The sequence below is a fragment of the Phalacrocorax carbo genome, chromosome 12 (genome assembly GCF_963921805.1).
Source record: "Phalacrocorax carbo chromosome 12, bPhaCar2.1, whole genome shotgun sequence".
In the NCBI taxonomy this organism is placed as follows: domain Eukaryota; kingdom Metazoa; phylum Chordata; class Aves; order Suliformes; family Phalacrocoracidae; genus Phalacrocorax; species Phalacrocorax carbo.
This window is the reverse complement of record NC_087524.1, coordinates 11,836,147-11,854,576: the sequence shown is the minus strand read 5'-3', so window position 1 is coordinate 11,854,576 and position 18,430 is coordinate 11,836,147. Positions and strand designations below refer to the sequence as shown.

Below are 18,430 nucleotides of genomic sequence, written 5' to 3'. Positions count from 1 at the left end.
TCTCTGTCTATTCCTTAGCCTTTCTACAGGCTACAGAGTATATCCATCTTCCAGGTAGCTGCAGGAACCGTGCAACACAAGTTCAAATTGCTGCTTGATTCACCTCATGAGATCTTATACTACGGTCTGCGTTTACTAGAGCCTGGCAGCATGGGGTGCCCAGCACTCTGCCACAGAGCCAGAAACATGAGGGCCTTTAGCACTGGCCTCCTGTCACCACAACTTGCAGAAAGTGTGGTGTTAGTAAAGATTTAGAAGGAAGCGTGACAGCATAGGGAGTTATTCCACTGTGGTTGGAATCAAAGGATCCCTGGAGAAACAGCTTGTTTGTTACACTGGGCACAGGCAGAGAAACTTAGAGACCAGTAATGAATGCAGAATGGATCTCTGATCTTGTAGATATTCACTGCAGAGAAAAGCTCCACTGGATTCAGTGTTTTTAGGCTTTTCCTGTACAAGTGGGTAAAAGGAAAGGGAAAAGGCATAGATTCATTTTTAATTGGCACTACAGGTCACAATCAAGAACTGAAGCCACACCTTAGGGAAAAAAAGAAGAAAAAAGAAACACTGCCCTTAATAGCATCACTGATATCACTTACTTAGACTTTAGTTGATGTGACTGATACCCCACTAGCCTGCCTACCTGCTGCTCAGTTCCTAACACTCTGCTGCTGGTGCTTCTGAAAAAATTTTCCACCTCTGCTTGTGCTGGAGTGGGAGCAGTGGGATGGAGAGAGAAAAAAACGCTGCTGAAAAGTCCGCCCTATCACCGTGCCCTCATTTCTACTTACAAGCGCATTTGTGCAACAGTAACCCAGCTCTGTCATTTCATAATCTTTAAAGGTATTTATCACCACAAGCACTGCTGAGGTAGGAAGCAGTCATATTGTTCGCTTCGCTTCGCAGGTCAGGTAATTTACCCAAAGACAACCGAGACACTCAGGTCTGCCAAGCCAAGGTGTGGTACTATGCCACCTTCCGTCTGGTTCAGCCGATCTCTGTTCCTCTCTGTTTTCTCCCATGATTTCAGAATATCCACCAGTTTATTCTCAGTTTTAAAAGAAATTAAAGCAATTATTTGGACAAAGAACAGTTTTTCTATCAGAAATCACAGCTGAGTACATTAAATCTTTAAAAATATGAAAAGTCATTCTGGAAGCCAAATACTCTGAGTGTTACTAAATGCTTTGTTGAAGTTCTTAAAAATGAGCCATAGCCCAAGTCCTATTAACAGATTACTGCTGTTAGCAAAATTCTTTTCATTGCACAAGGAAGAATATGAAGCATTGATGAAATTATGTAGATTAATAGGGAATAGCAAGTATTACTCATCTACTCTGACCCCATCAAAGTAACACAGTTATTTTTACAAAGCTATTGATCAAGCAGAGACAGCTGGAAAACATGGCTTACATTGAACACAAGGGCTTCCTCGTGCATAACTATAGATTAATTTAAGAGAATAAATGTACATATAAATTTGTAATTTTGCAGGGATGGAGCTATAATGAACTGCAAAAAGTTTCTATATAAAAGAAACAGTAACCTGACAGGACAGAAAAGCAGCATCTTCTAGGTAGAAGACAGTTCTGGAAGAAAGATACTAAGTTCTCACACTCGTCTCAGAAAGATAAGACTTCACATCTGTTACTCTTCAAGCAACAACAGGTTACACGCAGAAGAGATGCAAACAGAAAGTTTCTATCAAAAGTCTGGAATTGTCCCATTTATAAGGCAGATGAATTGACCCAGGGGAAATTCAGGTCAATGAGGGAGTAAAGTAGCCTTGCAAAACTGACTTGGTAATTTTCAGATTGTTAGATTTCAGTTATATTTTTTAACTTACCTGCCCGCCCCGCCCCCCCCATCTCTAACCTTCTGGCCAGAAATGAACTACTGATCTTCAGGAGAAACAGCCAGGTCGAACCCCCTGCACTTCTCCAAACCCACTTGGCACGTGGGAGAGAAGGATGGTTCTGTGATTAAGTCAAATGAGATTCGGATTCTGTTCCCAGCTTCCTCTGTGACTGCAGGTGCCTAAAAACTGTAAGTCATTCCTCCTGCAGAAGAGAGGCTGCGGAGGAATTTCATTCATCAGCGTGTATGAGCATGCTTGGGTACTGGAGCATTAGCGTATGACAAAGTCTGTATGTGCAGGACATCTGCATGGTACCACTACCACTGCATTTGAGTTCACCCCATAGACCGTAAGCCAGGCCTCAGACACTCCTCATACTGAGGTATGCTGTTGCAAAGACAGGGTCAACACACACAATGGGATGCAATGTGGATTGCACTGCCACAATCAGTCCCCAAATTTTCATTTGGCCCTTGGACAGGATTTTACTTTAAAAAAAAAAAAAATCACTTGAGTGAAAAGAACATCAAATGGAGATCCAGCCTGGCAGACATCACTGTCTACTGCCAACAATGTCCATTACAAACACAGGAAGCAAGATGCTGTGAAGCATATATTGCTTCAGCTGTATTTTTACCTGTATTGCCTACAGGCATTTCAATTTCCTCTCTCTCACCTATTTATACTGTATCTATAAGAGTTATGTGAGCTGGTGGCAAGCTCTGCTGTCACGTTGAAGTTGAAAGGAAATCAGAGATTCTCCTACAACAAATAAGCTGAGGTAGATAAATCATTAAGATGATAGAAAGGGGAGCTCTCTGGCTCTGCCTCTATTTCTGTAGCACACCTCTGAAAAGGCAGCTCTGCTCCAGTCCACCATCAGATGTAGGTGTAAGTGGGAAGCAAAGTTCACAGCTTCACAAAGCATTTTATAAATGCTTTTCTAAGCACATGCAGTATCATTTGCCTCAGCTGTTTAAACCCTTGCATTCAGAGCTCTGCTCACTAGAGTAGCTCAAGCTACACAAGAAAAATTTAATTAAAGCTTCACAAATATTTCTGTAAAGAAAACTAAGTGAATTCTGTGCAAGCAAAAGGAACCAAACTGACTGACATCTCTGTGAGCTGAATTCCCTCATTTACTTACAAAGCAGTCCAAGGGCGAACACAAACCCAATCTTCCTCCTACACAATATGTATCAACCTGAGGAACCTTCTAGGAAAGAATGCATCAATTCATTCAATCTTTTTCTGTCCTAACACTACCAGCCAAGGAGACATAGCTGCAGAGGGGGAAGGAAAATAAAAACTCTGTGTGAGGCAGACCCCTGTCTGTTACAGGGGATTTGATGAGGGCCACTAAATTATTTTAGATGATTTAAAAAAAAAACAAAAGAAACAAAAAACAAAACCAGGAGGCATTCAAAAAGCAGGCTTTCTAATAAGGAAAGGATACACACACCTACCTATGATGCCCTTAGATGCTTCCTTCGAGGAGAGACAGAAAACAGCACAAAGAAAACTTACATTGCTGCTAGAGCCATATGAACCTTTTCAGTAACAAAAGTGCTTCAACCTCCAGATATGCCAGGAGGGAAGTGACATTTATAGCCCTATTGAAAACAGAAATAAAGAAAGCAATGAAGAGACCAGTTGTTTCCCCTGCTTTCCTTCCTCTCTCACCGCTCCCCCCATATACCCTCCAGGAAGAAAGATTTTACTCTCTTTTGACTTTTCAGAACAGCTGGTCTGTCTCTAACAAACGAGATACCCAGAAGAGGAAGTTTAGGAGTCATCGAGCTGCTAAAGAGACCCAGCTGACCTCAGGGCATCACCTCCCTTCTATTGGAGAAACCCAGCCCTTCCTAAATGCCAAAGTTGAGGCATTTCACTGCAGCACTTCAGGGAAATCTCTGTTTTGTGGCATGTATATTGCTAATACTTCTCATCATTGCTCATATCCCACTCTCCGTTTCATTTCAGGAATGCAGGGACAAACTAGCTGCTACTGTTTGGATCATTACACCACTGAAAACTGCTGTAAGCCTGACACACAAAGGGCTATGATTTTAGGTAGAAATTTTAGAGTCATTTCTAACAAGCAGTATTTTCTTACTGGTATAGAGGTGTGTCATTTGCATAGTTATTTAAGTGGTGTTAGGTTTCCCCTAAGCAAAAGGAAGCAAGAATTTCAGATCAGAACAAGAGCTGATGCATTTCAAACCAGATTCATAAAAAATGCTTTCATGTCAAGTGTTGCCATGGGTGGGGAGAGCCCCGCCATTCTGCACAGCCAAGAAAGACTTTCAGAGATAATAGAGTAATACTGACAGCAGGCTGTCCGCATCATTGTTCCACATTAGCAATAGTGCGAAATGAGAGCTACAAAAAATGTCAGGGCAAGCAGAGAGACACTGTGTTCATTAAGGGTTGCAGATGGTACTTAAAACCTGTCAGCAAAATGCCGTGTACATTCCTTAAGCAGCTCAGTTCAAGTAGCAAACACAAATCACTACAGGAATGGCACGTTCCTCATCATTTCCAAAGCACTGGCCTCAGCTAGGGCCAGGGGACCACAAGCTACTAATGCATGTGCAGATGGGTCTTTGAATGATGCTCCACACTCGGTGTCAAAGGTAGTATAGGGTCTGCAGCAATACCTGTCAGAAATGTCCAGCAGACTGAATGACAAAGGGGGATTCTTTAATTATTATTGACAGCAGCCACTTTTTTTAAAGAGCTCCTAAGTTTATTGAAATTGTACTCAAAGCCCATAGATTGTCCAGAGAAGTTGCTCTTTGAAATGCCTCATCTTGAAGCTCCCAACCATAAATCCGCCTCTACTGTCCCTGCATCCAAGCGGACAACTTGGATGTCATGGCATCAAGTCACTGACCTCTACACCCACCTCCTATTAGAGATGAGGAGATTTAGATCTTCATGCCCCTATAACCTGGCAGATATTCAGATGCAAGATCTGAGCCCTGCCTCCTTCTTCCAGCACATGTGGGAAAAAGCTAGCCTGAGTGAGTTAAGGGGTGGCAGTCTTTAGTTCAAGCATGTGCTGCCACAGCATACCATGAAATTATCATCTAGCAACGACTTAATCTGTGACCTGAAAAAGATCCCCTTCCCCAGGAGGGGGAAGCAATACTGTCCAATCAAAGGCTGTCACTCACAAACCAAGTGTAATTAGCCAGAGGCATGTTGCTACTGATAATAACTATAATGAATCCCAAGCAGAGACACCTTCCCTGGCAGGCTGCTGTTTGGGCTTGAAAAACAGTTTCAGAATAAATAAAACAGAAACAGAAGCCATCACATTAGCTACTGAATTTTCACCTCCTACTCAAGTACTCCGTAGAGATCCACTCTGGGCTCTGTCAAAAGCAAGCAATTACTCTCAGTCAGAGGTATCTGGCAAGGAGGGAGTGACTTAGTGCATTCCTTGGGTGGGTGGGTATTTTTATACTATTTCAGACAATGGAGCTAGCTTGCTGGGTGGGAGAGGACTACTCATTTCTAAGACTACCTCCCAGCCCCCCATTCTGACTCCATTCCTTGATTTTTAACATACTCCCACTGCTTTATGACTGGTGCATTACACATAACCAGCTCCTGAGGTGACTGCTCTGGGTAATAGGAGAGAATTGCTCACATTCCAACATTGGGTGAGTTGATTTTCCTTTTTTTTTTTTTTTTTTTCCCTGTATTGCATATAACAACATGTCTATTACACTGCACTGCAGCAAACCCACATTTTTTACTCACCTCCACTCAAATCACACAGTTTAGAAAGGTAACTGCAAATGCCAGAAACAAAGAAATCAGATGATGCCCTCTTGCAGAAAGATCTGGCCACAGCTAGTGCTCAGCTTTGCACAGCTGGTCTCAAAAGGTACCAGACTGGTGATCAGTTATCTCAGCCAAAACCAGGACAGGAAAAGAACTGATGTCTGACTTCCAGCTGACATTTCTGACATCTCTGGCCAGGGCCACCAAGCCAATACCCTGGGCTGACGGCTTTTCTGGGCACGTGTTAACTTCTCCCTGTTTTGCCAAGCCAGCATTTGTATTTCTGGTGCCTTTCACTTGCTGTCAGAGTATAAAGAGAAAGCCTGTGCTGGCAAGCTGAGACTGTTCCAGGTACATTCCAGGCATAGTGCTGGCACAGGCAGCTTATTCCAAAAGACAGCCAAGACGTAGAGCCCCCCTTCCAATTCTCGGCTACACCAAACCCGTTACTCCCTGCTTGGGTCCATTAGACTGTGTGTAAAGTGGTGCCGTGTCTCTATAGTCTTGCAAGAACTTAATGGTGTTTGTAAAATGGTTTTTTTTGTTTTAAAGTACTAAGGAGTAGTGTTGTACAAAGTAACTTATTTGCTGGCAAGTTCTTTTCGTAATCATGTTAGTAGAACCCAGGAAAAGAAATACAAGAGAAATATTTTACGTTATTCCCTGATAAGGTACTCCCCTATTAAGCACAGTGGGTCAGTTATGCCAGCCATGTTATCAGTTTTGCCCTGTTATCACAGTCAGCCTCATTGCCTAGCTGACATAGAGGTGCTTTCCTGGAAGATAATTTACTAGACTTTTTTTAGTTGAACCCAAAGGTTTCCCTTCCTTCAACTTTTGAGTATGCATTTTCCAGAACAGAATTAAGGAAGTATTTACCCGAGATCGTTGAATGACAGTATTAGTTAAATCTCTTTTTAGCCTTATCTGTCCTAGACAGCTGGCAACTGTGGATGTCTGTGGAATCCGGGTAGAGACATCTTCAGGGGCTGCTACTGACAGTATGCTGCAGCATGAGAGCCTGCAATGTAAGAGGGATTTTTTTTTAGTACAGAATATCTCTCTTGCAAAAAAAACATGTCCCTTGACAGCATAATATTGCCTGCTATATACTAACTGCATAAGAGCAAATAAATTACAGTGGCACATCCAAATCTCAGAGTTTGCTACAGGGAAACCTTGTCAGCAAATTTCCCCTATGGAATACATAAAATGGTCTTCAAATACATTATCACTAGTAGTAGACACCTGGAAGTCAAAGAGCAGCTATAAAACCCTTTGAGATATGACAGTGGCACCTTATAAATGGCTATTGTTCAACACCTGTTATCATTTCCAGCACTTTATTTTCTCCCCCATTATGAATCACACTGGTTTCTCTGATATAATGCACATACCAAGCAGGTAAGGTAGCTGGCCAAAGAAAGCAAATCTCAGCTCTGTATAATTCCACAATGAAGGCGATTAGTCATATCCTTGCTCTTATCATTTAAAACAATGCAGAAGAAAGGAAGGACCTACCTAAAACTGAAAGATTATTTAGATTAAAATAGATGAGACTTAAACACAATAGTAATCTTTGAATTATTTGGGATTCAAACTTAATCCAGAATAAAGGCAGGACTGCTGTGATTTACCTTCTTCAAAGATTTGACTTACAAGTAAAAGAAGCTAAGCTGAAGGAGGTATAATTTCTCTAAAATATTAAATTATTATTAAATATTAAACCATTAAATTATCATGGAGCATTGTGCAGATAAATCCTCAGGTTTTCAGAAACACAACTCTTTCCTATGGAAAAGAGAGGAACAGAAATTTCTGAGGTAGATGTCAGAACAAATATGCAAGAGCAGAAGAGGAAGGAAATATAATGGAGAAGGAGAAAAGATTTTCAATTTGGCTATGCATAAGAAAACAAAAATCACTCACTTCTCTCAACCTAAACTATGCTGAGTTTTTCTCTGTTATATAAATTTAGGCTTCCAATCCAGAGTCAGACCTACATTAGCATCACAACACTGAGTCACTTGGCTGACTGACGCAGACATACTGAGCTCTCCAGCTGAAGAATTTAAGCATTTCCCCATTAAAAACAGAAACAGTCTTCCTTTCTTTTTTTTTTTTTCTATTTTTTTATAAACATATTGCTCCTCTTAGGAATATCAACAGCTTTAAAATGGTGTAGTCTAAGTGTTGTAACACAGAAACTAAATTATTTTCTTGGACAATAACCAACCTGCAACCTGAAAACAAATGTTATCTTCTGTGACAGCCTGGTTCCTTTAAAATTTAAAACCTTTTACCCCTTTGTGCAACTACCCATGAGTAAAGTAGAAGCCTCTCCCATGAACTGTGGTCGTGGGAAAAGCCACTGCTAAAGTACTACGATGTCTGACTACTGCACATGAGTTTTAGTGTTAAAGATTAAGAAATAATACCCATTGCACAAGTACTCCTGTAACTCTTGAAACGTGAAAGTTAGTTAGCTGTGAAAGGCTAATGAATATTGAAGGTACTAATGTAACCAGAGTGATGGAATTAACCAACCATGGATGTTGCTATACTCCTTGTACAGCCCTATCCAGCTGGACATTAAGTCTGGGGACATGGAATATACCAATTGGTGTATTCTTTGATCTGTATTTTAGTCTCTAGGTAATCATTAATGTGAACAAAATAATAGACAATGTGTTTCTGTCAGAAGAGGATGACAAAATGTGGTTTCCTGTAGTGGACTGAGAAAACTGGCCAGGACTGCCAAGATTAAGAGCCAAGGTAATTCCGTCAGGGGGAGATCACGACCACTGACTCATGGACCACCGACCCAAGTAATACCACCTACTCAGAAGAGAACAATGGGAAAGGACAACTGAGCCTGCACAGTAATTTACATGTGAAGTGGGCAAGTTTGTTCCAATCACCAAAGAGAATAATATCAAACATGTATGGATAAGATGAATATGTATATTTTTGGTCTATATAAATCACAAGGGAAAAGTGTGTAAGGTATGCACGTTAGGAGGAGCGATCCCCCGTGCAACCCATGCAACCGGCACCGTGAATAAAGAATGCCTGCCTTTAACACTACACTGGCGTTACGAGGTTTATTCCCGATTTCGGTGACACTAACAAAAATGGAATTTTATAATTCACTTCAAAAAGTTCTGACCACAGTAGTTGCCATAATGGTGTCTCATGTTATCGTGTATTTCAAATTAAGAGGATTTAAATGAAAAAATGCAACCCAGTTGCGTATCTCACCACTGATTAACTCGCAGTTTGTCTTTTATTAATAAGCAAAGAGCAGCTCTTCGTCATCCGAGCAGATGAGAGCACTTTTCCATTAAAAAGTCACTTGCCCATAAATCAGAGCTTATCAAAAGCAACATTTGACGTGCGCAAGCAGTGGAGTAAAAGAGGAACTCGGCGAACGAGCAGCAGGCTGAAGGAGCGCACAGAAGCGTGCTATATGCTGGACCAAATGTGCGTATCACACAGAGATTCAGCAGAGCTAATGACATCTTTTCCTGCCAGGCATTAAGATCCCATTAACTGGTGAATCATTCTACCATCTGCAAAAAGCAGGTCCTTCCTCCCCCCTCCCCTCACTCAGGACAAGTAAAGGGGAAGATTGAAAACAACTTTCATCTCTTTTAATCTTCCTTATGGGCACTTTCATTGTCTCCCTTGATTATATAATTGGTGATATCTCCAGTTCTCTCTCAATGAGATTTTACTACAGTGTAATGTAACACACAGAGACCAACAGGTTTCCAAGCTGCATATACACCAGCATTCAAAATGACAACCAAAATTGACACCTTTGAAGACAGCTGTGTAGACAAATAGTTGGTTTCATGTTCACTGCCATTAAGCAAAGCAGCATTCATTGTAGAGCCAGAATTGAAGAAATACAAAATATTACAACAGAACATTAAGTTGGGAGACTAACAAAAGAACCTGAATCTAGGTACCTGCTAAGCCCTCAGTCATCTTGCGACTTCCAGAGACCTTCTGGCCAGCCAGATACAAAGGAGGGCACTTTCGTTTGCAGGTCAGCACCTGCCACACGAGTTTTACTTGGTGCTCTGATGCCATACAAAACCCTAGATATAGAGGGAACTCATGTTACCTGTCTACCTCCAGCTGACAGTTGATAACCACATGCCAGCAACTACTTCTCTTCCTTGTTCCAAGGAGACCAATTAGTCACTCATCAGGACGGCCAGACCCAGGACCGTTACAGTAGTGAGTTACTAGTTCCGAAGTTACTGTGAGTGTGGTTCCCCAGGAATTTCCTTAGTAGCAGTCCACATCCCACATTGTTCCCACCAAAGCTGGCATGGCTGTTTGGACACCCACACTGGCAACCAGACCGGATAACCGATCCAGATGCAAAAGAAAAAGGGTATTTTTTGCTGTGCTAGCATCATTGGGAACCTGGCATGAAAGCTGGTAAAGATGACTTCAGCAGCACTGCTGTAAAAAAACAAAAGCACAGCCAAATGATCTGTTTTAACATGGAAGTTGTTTGGTTTGGGTTTTTTTTTTAAAAGCTGCTTTAAAAAATAGTTAAAGCCGCAGTTCATACTCTGCGTTAGTATCTCTTCCCTTACCTAGTTTTTTTAAGCTCTCATCTGGCTTACAGATCAAAATAAGAGTGCCACTAATGGTCTTGAAATCAGTTTAGGGAAAAAAATAACCCACCAACAAACCAATTCAGACAGTCTAACTGATTTCACAGGCGTTTAGAGAGGCTTTTTCACTGCTGAGTTCAGATTTACAACCAACAGCCCACAACATACCGTTGCCCCTCAAGTTACCCTAAATCTCAAAAACCTAGGACTGCTCCCTCCCCATGCCTGAGGGACAAGACGGTATGGAGCCAGTTCAAGCACTTTCCCGGTCTGTTATCCACATTCAGGCTCCAATTTCTATCAAGATAAAGAAGATATGGGGGTTGGACTAGATGACCTTTAAAGGTCCCCTCCAACACAAACTATTCTATGATTCTAGGAGCGGAGCAAAGGGTCACAGTGCTTAACACCTACTTTTTCTAGTCATTTCCCTGAAGTCTCACATTTAAATAAAAAATAATTGAAACAGGAGAAGGGGGAGGCTCGGGCTGCAGTTGCACCAATTTCGAGAGTTCACCCTGAATCGAACAGGACCCTCATAAAGTTGTTGTTAGCTGCCTGGTGCACCTGCAGGATCATTTCTATCTCAAGAATGACTTCTGCAGACCTTGTATTTTTGGGACTTACTTTGTTTTTCTGTATGGAGGCAACAACTAACTTAGCAAATAGTAGATGTTGTTTAGTTAAGATGCAAGCTTACCCACGCTTTGTTACTGTACGAAGCATCTAATCTTTTCTTCACTTTACATTACAAAGAATGCATCCATGGTTGGTTTTTTTTTGTTTCGGCTTTAAAGAGTGCATCATTAAGTGCTGTGCCAAGAAACCTGATTAAGACACTATTTTAACTTGTAAGTTCTTCTAAAAAACATTCAATTGACACCCTGAAGTAGATGACATTGTAAAATCAAAGAGGTAAACCAATTCTACCCTGCAAGAAGAGGAAAAAATTACTGATTCGTTACGACTAGTTTGATATACATGCACTTGACAAAGAAATGCAGATGGTCACAGCTGTCTTAAGCAGTGATTACAGATGAGTTATTCAGAAGTACTAACCAATCCTTGATAAGAGTTATTCAAGTTATTCTATGATGGCAGTGCACTGACAGTCTCCTGACGGCTCCTCAATGTCCCCAGCAGCTGGAAGTGACAACTTTGCACCTTCTGACAGAGAGCTCCTGAGATCGGGCAGTACCGGGCCACTGTGAGCTATGCGCAGAGGAAAACAACATACAAAAACTTTACTGAACATTGCAGGAACCTGAGTTTTCCTCCCCCTCCTGCCATTTCCTTATTCTAATATTCCACAAATAATCCATTAATAATGTATTCAGTGATTTAAGTTCCCTTTCTTCATCACCACTTCTGTGTGTCATGGTGAAGTTTTGTTCTCTTTTGTTCCTAGCTATCCATGTCCCCATTCCAAGTGTACTGCGCCAGCACCAGCTGCTCAGGCAACTTGGACGATGCTGTTTGTGCTCTCCAATGGGACGAGTACCTCAGCACCGCACTTTACGGCAGTCATTGCTGAAGAAGCCTCCATGTCATCGGTGTGCCATGGACATCACCTCTTCACAGGATTTCTCCTTCCCTTCCCTGCCATGTCCTCAGTTACCTTCAGCTTGTATGCTCGCTCTTCCAGTTTCCAAACACTGTCCTCACTGTGGCCATAACAGCAGATGGAGGAATTTGGTGGGGAGTGGACGTCTCACTATTCTCTCTGCATGTCAGTGCTTCCCTCAAATCACTATTTTGTTAACTGCACACCAGCTAACCTAATGCCTCAGTGTTAGACTCATGGCATATTAGAATTATATGGGGGAAAAGGATATGAGTAGCAAGAGGAAGTATTAATAGAGTGTGTTTAAAGCAGGTCTTTCTGTCCTCTTGCATCAGGTACGTGTAAGTAACTCAACAAGATTTCTCATTTAAGAAGAAAAAAAGTGTGAAAACCTTTTCTTTTTTTGGTAAAAAAACTGTAAAAACCACTGCAGGGAGCAAACAAATTTCTGTGTAAGTGTATGTGGCAACTCCTCCTCTGGGAAGTTTTTATTTCCTCTCTGTGATTTATCCACAACTCAAACCTCTGTGTCCTCCCCACCCTTCAGCAGCTGCAAGTTCACATGGAGTTTTGCGACATGATTGTCACCGATGCATCTCACGAGGCTTTATAATACCACCTTAATTTTTCACTCTGACCAACTCTTAGACTTCCCACAGGGTAGGAATTTGAAAGAAACAAAAGCAGAGTCGGTCACCTAACTTCATATTTGCAATGAGTGGCTGCAGCCTGAGCTGAATCAGAGCCTTTTGAAATTGAGTCATTTTGACTAGTTTGCTCTAATGTGATAAGCTAGATGGGATAGAAATTCTATATGTTATTACACAGAATTATTTCAAAACATGGAGCTAAGATAAAAGCAGAGTCCAGGGAGGGCTAATCTGTGCCTGGCAGCCCACACTTTAATCACATGCCGATTACTTTGTTAGTCATCTCTTCATCAGTGCTTTCAACCCACTCCTGCTCCTCCTGCAGTAAACTTTAATTAACCAAAGAAACTCTGGAGTTACTCACTGAGAACAGAGAAGCAGGAAAATGGAGGAGCTGAATGCCTCTTAGCATAGATGAGAGTGAATCAGTTTGGAGGTAGAGGAAAAGTCAACTCTTTAAACCAAAGCAGCACGAATATCTGTCTGTGAGAGAACATTTTAAAACAATCCAAAAGGAAGATTTTTGTACCATTGCTCTTTCAAGTTTCCTTCCCTGGCATATGTTTTGGGACAGCAGCTGGTCTTTCACAATAAATTAAATCAATAAAAAAGCAAATAGAACAACACATGAGTCACCTGCGTGGAGAGTTCACTAAAATCACTGCTCTTCATCTGCTGTGCATTATCCTCACTCTGATAGGACAATTGTTAGCTAAAAGCCAAAAACAAGCAAGTCACATAACAGCAATGTTTGTAGTTCAGGCTGAGCCTTCAGTTCTTTCTAATTTTAGTGAGCTAGCACCACCCCTACATGTCATGCCGATTACCACAACAGTAACAGCATCTGTCATGCTACCAGCAAGTAACATCTGAGGTGTTATGGTTTTGTTATGCTCTTAGGGATAATAATTGACCATTGGTGGAAAGGAAACCACTACAGTAAAGGATGATCCCACTGTGCAACTAGTTGAACAAGTTGTCATGACTTGCCGAAGAGAATCCATGGCAGAGCTAAGGTTTTATCCTCCTGGATCACCATCCTTGCACCAGCACTAGCACTCTTTCCCACCACATCAAGCCAGGCAGCATGAGATCTGGAAGATGAATAAAGGAAGATAAGGTCCTGGCTCTGCAGCTGGGTGCATTTTCATATTAGTTCTGGAATTTGAAGAACCTACTTGATTACTTTAGCTATTAGGTAAGTATCAGAGAAACAAAACAGTCTGGCAGGTCCTAACCTCTACTGGGTTTTACAACAGCAGCCAGTACTCTGAGTCACATAGAAGAGCTGTGCTTCGGATGAAAGCTGCCTATTAGCCTTGCACACTCATAAGAGATTCTGCATAGCATCCTGCATCCAGCATGCACCTGGCACATTTGCATAATTTGCAGTATTAGAGTGGAAAGGGGATTATGAAAACAATGACTGAGACAATATTCAGCTCCAAATGGATGTGCTGCTACTACCCGGCCATAACAGGCTGCTGACAGAACTTGCTTTAGATAGATTTGTCATTTCCTTGGCCTCTTTGTCCCTTCGTTCTTCTCCTAACCTCTGTATTACTCCACTAATACCTCTTCAGCTTTCCTTTCCACCCACTTCTCGCCACGATTTTGCCCATCCATAGCACTCTGCTGCCACACCACTCCCTCCCTTTCTCCCACTCCTGTGATATCTCTCTTTGTGCTCTGCTTCAGCCACAACAGACCAAGTTCAACTATACCAGGATCCTGCTTTTGACAGTGACTACCAGCAGATACCTGAGACAGACAGTAAAAATCAGCCTCTTTCCCCTTCAATTGTGCAGCCTCCCCGCTTCTGCCCCTCACCTTGCTGTCAGTCAGCACTTGCTCTCACGCCTGATCATGTGAGGATACAAAAGATCCTAATAACTAGGTTTGAGAGGAACAAGAGCAAAGCTTTACAAGAGCTTCCCATCTGGACAGTGCTTGGTATAGAGCTGTCACTCAGTGCCACATTCGCATGCCAAATCGGATCTATCATTAGAGAGATGCCTGTACACATGGGCTATATTCACAGCTGAAGCAGGGCAAATCTCAAAGAATTCATCTCCATTTTTACACACTCTCATCTCAGGCAGTGCTGTAGAAGTGGTGTCCCCGATCTGGCACTTCAAGATGCTATTGCTGCATCCCAAACCGCAAAACAAGCACCAAAGGTAAGGAGGGCTTGCTCCTCCTAAGCACAGTGTGAGAGGCAGGAGATTCTTTCTCACCATTAAGGCTCCTGTTCCCTTTAAACAACTTCAGTTTTGCTGCAGCAAACTGCTATCTCCCCCCTCCCGAATCCAAAACCCACAGTGGTAAGTGCACTTAGCCACCTCTGTATTTCACAGTCTAGAAAAAGAGAGAATGACTGTTGTGTTGGCTCAGGAAGGATATGCAGGCAGCCGCGCACAAACCTGCTGACCTGGCACAACACTCGGCTGTAATGCCGAACTATTTTCCCATGCAACTCATTGTTAGCGTTTAATTGCGAACACTGTAGAAAAGACTAAGGGATTTGGAGGGAGGCAATGGGAAGCAGAGCATGATCTGGCATGCTGTTCTGCCATCCAGAGAGGCGTTGGGGAAAGACATCAGAGGCTGCCTGGATAAATGGGGAAGGCTGAGAGAAACTAGGACCGTGCAACAGCCTGTCTCCAAGTACAAATAAGACTGGATTACCACAGAAATCAGGTTTCAAAGTTGCTCTCATGCCCACTATAAAAGGTACATAAATCACATCAGTAATAAAAGAGTAATAAATTACATAAGTATTGCATGGTTGAATTCGGGGGAGCAAAGGGAAAATTCATCATGATGTTTGCAGAAGATTGAAGTCCCTGACTACAAAGGGGTGGCTTTGCAGCTGAAGTTGCCCATCTTTTCATGAGCGCTCGCTTTAATTACTAACATGTAGATGTGCAAGTCATCTGATTCAATGTAAGCGTATTAATCAAATGCGAATCAAATTCAAAACTGAATTTCAGGAAATTCACATACCAATGTAAAACAAGCTGAGTGTAAAGAACTGCTAATTTGTTGTCAGTTACGTCAAGTTCAGACCCTCTTTTTGATGTAAGGTTTCCAACTCTGATATAGATATGTCTTACAGTTTGATTTATACCAAAAGGTCTCACTCATCTCCAGATTGCACAGTGGAGTTTTGATAGTTGAATGATCACTCGCATACTGAAAGAACAGACTTCATCATGCCTTCTGTCATGGTGTGTTACAACTTTAAAGTCCAAATCACTGATAAATGCTGTATCTAGTATGCCTGTAACTACAGAAATGCAGGAATACCTGTATTCCTTTCTTGTTCCCTTTCATCTGCTTGTATGCTTTAATAAGAGTTCTAAAATAATAATACAACTTTCAGAAAGGTAGATCAGAGGCAGAAGTTTCAAAAGCACCAGCTCCTCCCTGTGCAAGCTCTTCTAAGCATGAAGTTCTTCGGCTGGTTCCCCTTTGTACTTGTCTGAAGCCCCAGACATTTCTGAACTCTAATCTTCTGTTTCGCTAGCATGAGACTTCTTAATAAGGACTGAGTTTTTGTCTTAAATCTAAGATAGCTTAAATCACAATATGATCCATAGATGGCAGAAATCTGCATCTACACACTTGTACCTGCCAGCTGGTAGAGAAGCTACTCTAACAGTATGTACAGTTAAAAAAAAAAAAAAGTCTTCACAGTCCCTTTATCACAAATAAACATCATGCTTCACTATACCATCTTGCCCACCACAGTCCCCTTCCTGTTGGCTCAGTGGGACCCTTGAGTCCCTTCCAATTCCAAATTCTTACCAGGAGCTGTAGCTTATCATGTCACCCCGGTGGAACTCTGCTTAGGATATTAGAAAACAAAAATATATGCTTCGCAATAGCACACTCTTGATTACCTGACTGATTTTTAGAAATTAACAATAATAATGCTAAAACACCCAGCAGCCTAATTATCAGCCACTTTTCATTTATACTCCCATTAAATTCACAGCTGCTTTGCAAAGTGACAGGCTGCTATATGGAGACTGCCTTGTATGCTCTCACTCAAGCCCCTTCCATTTATTCCATAGAGAATGACGACACAAATAACTCAAATGCGTGCTTGGTATTTGGCAGATGCCATTCGCATATGACACACCATTCAAACAGCAAACAGCAAGAATGACATGATGTTCTAAAGGCAAAACCAGGGAATTTTCTTCCTCTTATGCTAATAAAAGTGTTAATTTTCAAGTATCTGCTAAGCTCTTCACCATCCAAAGGAATTTTACTTTGAGCCAAATCTGCCAGCTTACCTGTCTTTTAACAAACCATTGGCGAAAAGTGGACAGCTGTGAATACAGCAACTGCTCTTGAGGGGTGAGGGGAGAAGAACCGACAAGCGAGGCGCCTGCATGACTGGCAGACTCCAGACAGGACCCTGAGGTGTCAAAGTACTGTCCTCCAAAACCCACCCAATAGGCTCCTTGGCAGGAACACCTCAAAAAGAAGAAAGACCCTGCAATTATATTTTGTTGGCTTTGTAACGTGCTAAATTGACTGAATAGGCATCAACTTTATGCAGTGAGATATTTCAGCATCTTTAAAACATATTTGCAGGTGTATTTGTAATTCGCCAGGGGACTGACAACACAAATCTATACCAAGAACAAGTCTGCATCTTCTCAGCTAAGAACCTGCGTAGTTTTGCTGGACAGAACTAGGCTGATTTCAGACTGGGCATTATAAGGAAACCCAGAGAGGTGTATTATACCCGTGCACTGCGTAGGAACAGCCTTGGTATAACTCAGTCTGCCAGCACTTTGGCCCCTGAACTATTGTTGCCCATAAGGTGGTCTGTCAAAACTGATGCAGTTTTTACACACACATTCCTGTCCACTACGATGCAGGCTGGGATTTGCCTGCCTGTTTCAGGTTTAGCAAAAGGCTCCCACTATAAAATTTTACCTACTATGTATTCCAGCTGGAACCATCCAGATGACTGACGGATAAATGTTCTAAATAATGAACAGACACCCTGAGGCATTTCGTTTTCCAGGATCAACTAATCACACTCTGCCCGATAGCTTAATTCAGTGTCTCCAACGAAAGTGAGAAGACATCTTCAAGTAATTACATTTTCACAGCAACCAATTTTATCACCGTATAAAATGAAGTTATTTCTATCCATCCACACTACCCATTACTAAAGAACCAGGAAGAATACAGAATACATGAAATACTGTTTTTAAAGCAGCCATCAAAAGCCAAACAAAACCTCCAAACTCAGCTGGTGTTTGTCTATTCCTGATTTAAAACAGCAAGAAAATGGGACATTTGGGCCATATTTGGTTTTAAATTTCTCTTAAATAGACTCCTCGAAGCCAGTCACAGGATAGGGAACAAAACACATAGGCTAAAATGTTGGACATGCTCAATTTCTGAAGACACTGACTGTATTTAAAGAAGAAAAGTTTGTCATGAAAGGATGAATATGAAGAAAAGGTGCTGGACGCAAGCAGGAAACACAGTAATATACAAAACCAGTTTTGGCAGCATCAGTTGACATGAGAGGTGGTTTAAGAGCTGTAAAAAAGCATCCTCATTTAGATCAGAGCCCCTGCACCGACAGCAATACTCCCCGTACATTCATCTGGAACAGAGGTTGCTACATTTTGTGCACAAAGATCTTGGGGCAGGTGCAGTTTGTAAACCACAAAACAACCCCAAAGTAGAAGATGCAGCCTTAAACAGTAATTTGCAGTAAATGCCGCAACCTGTCCTGAAAGGACAGAGAAAGAAAATTTGCATTTGTTATTTTAGGGGTTGACTCAGTTGAAAAGCTAACAAAAATACCTTGAAACCATGTTTTTTGTTGTCTTTAAAATGTTATTTTCAATGACCACTTAAAACTGAAAAATAAGATATGGGAAAGCAT

General features: G+C 41.7%; 1 long non-coding RNA gene across 2 annotated transcripts in view; it reads right to left on the bottom strand.

Moving 5' to 3' along the window:
• Positions 1–18,430, bottom strand: part of LOC135315506 (uncharacterized) — a 40,615-nt gene that overhangs the window by 10,239 nt on the left and 11,946 nt on the right. Inside the window, exons 3-4 of one of the 2 annotated variants that reach the window (XR_010374989.1) lie at positions 16,809–16,992; positions 6,533–6,674 (exon numbers count right to left, since the gene is read on the bottom strand). This is a non-coding gene — a long non-coding RNA (uncharacterized LOC135315506). Of the gene's footprint in view, positions 1–6,532; positions 6,675–13,500; positions 13,599–16,808; positions 16,993–18,430 lie in introns of those variants that run through there. The other variant, XR_010374990.1, reaches the window with a different exon arrangement.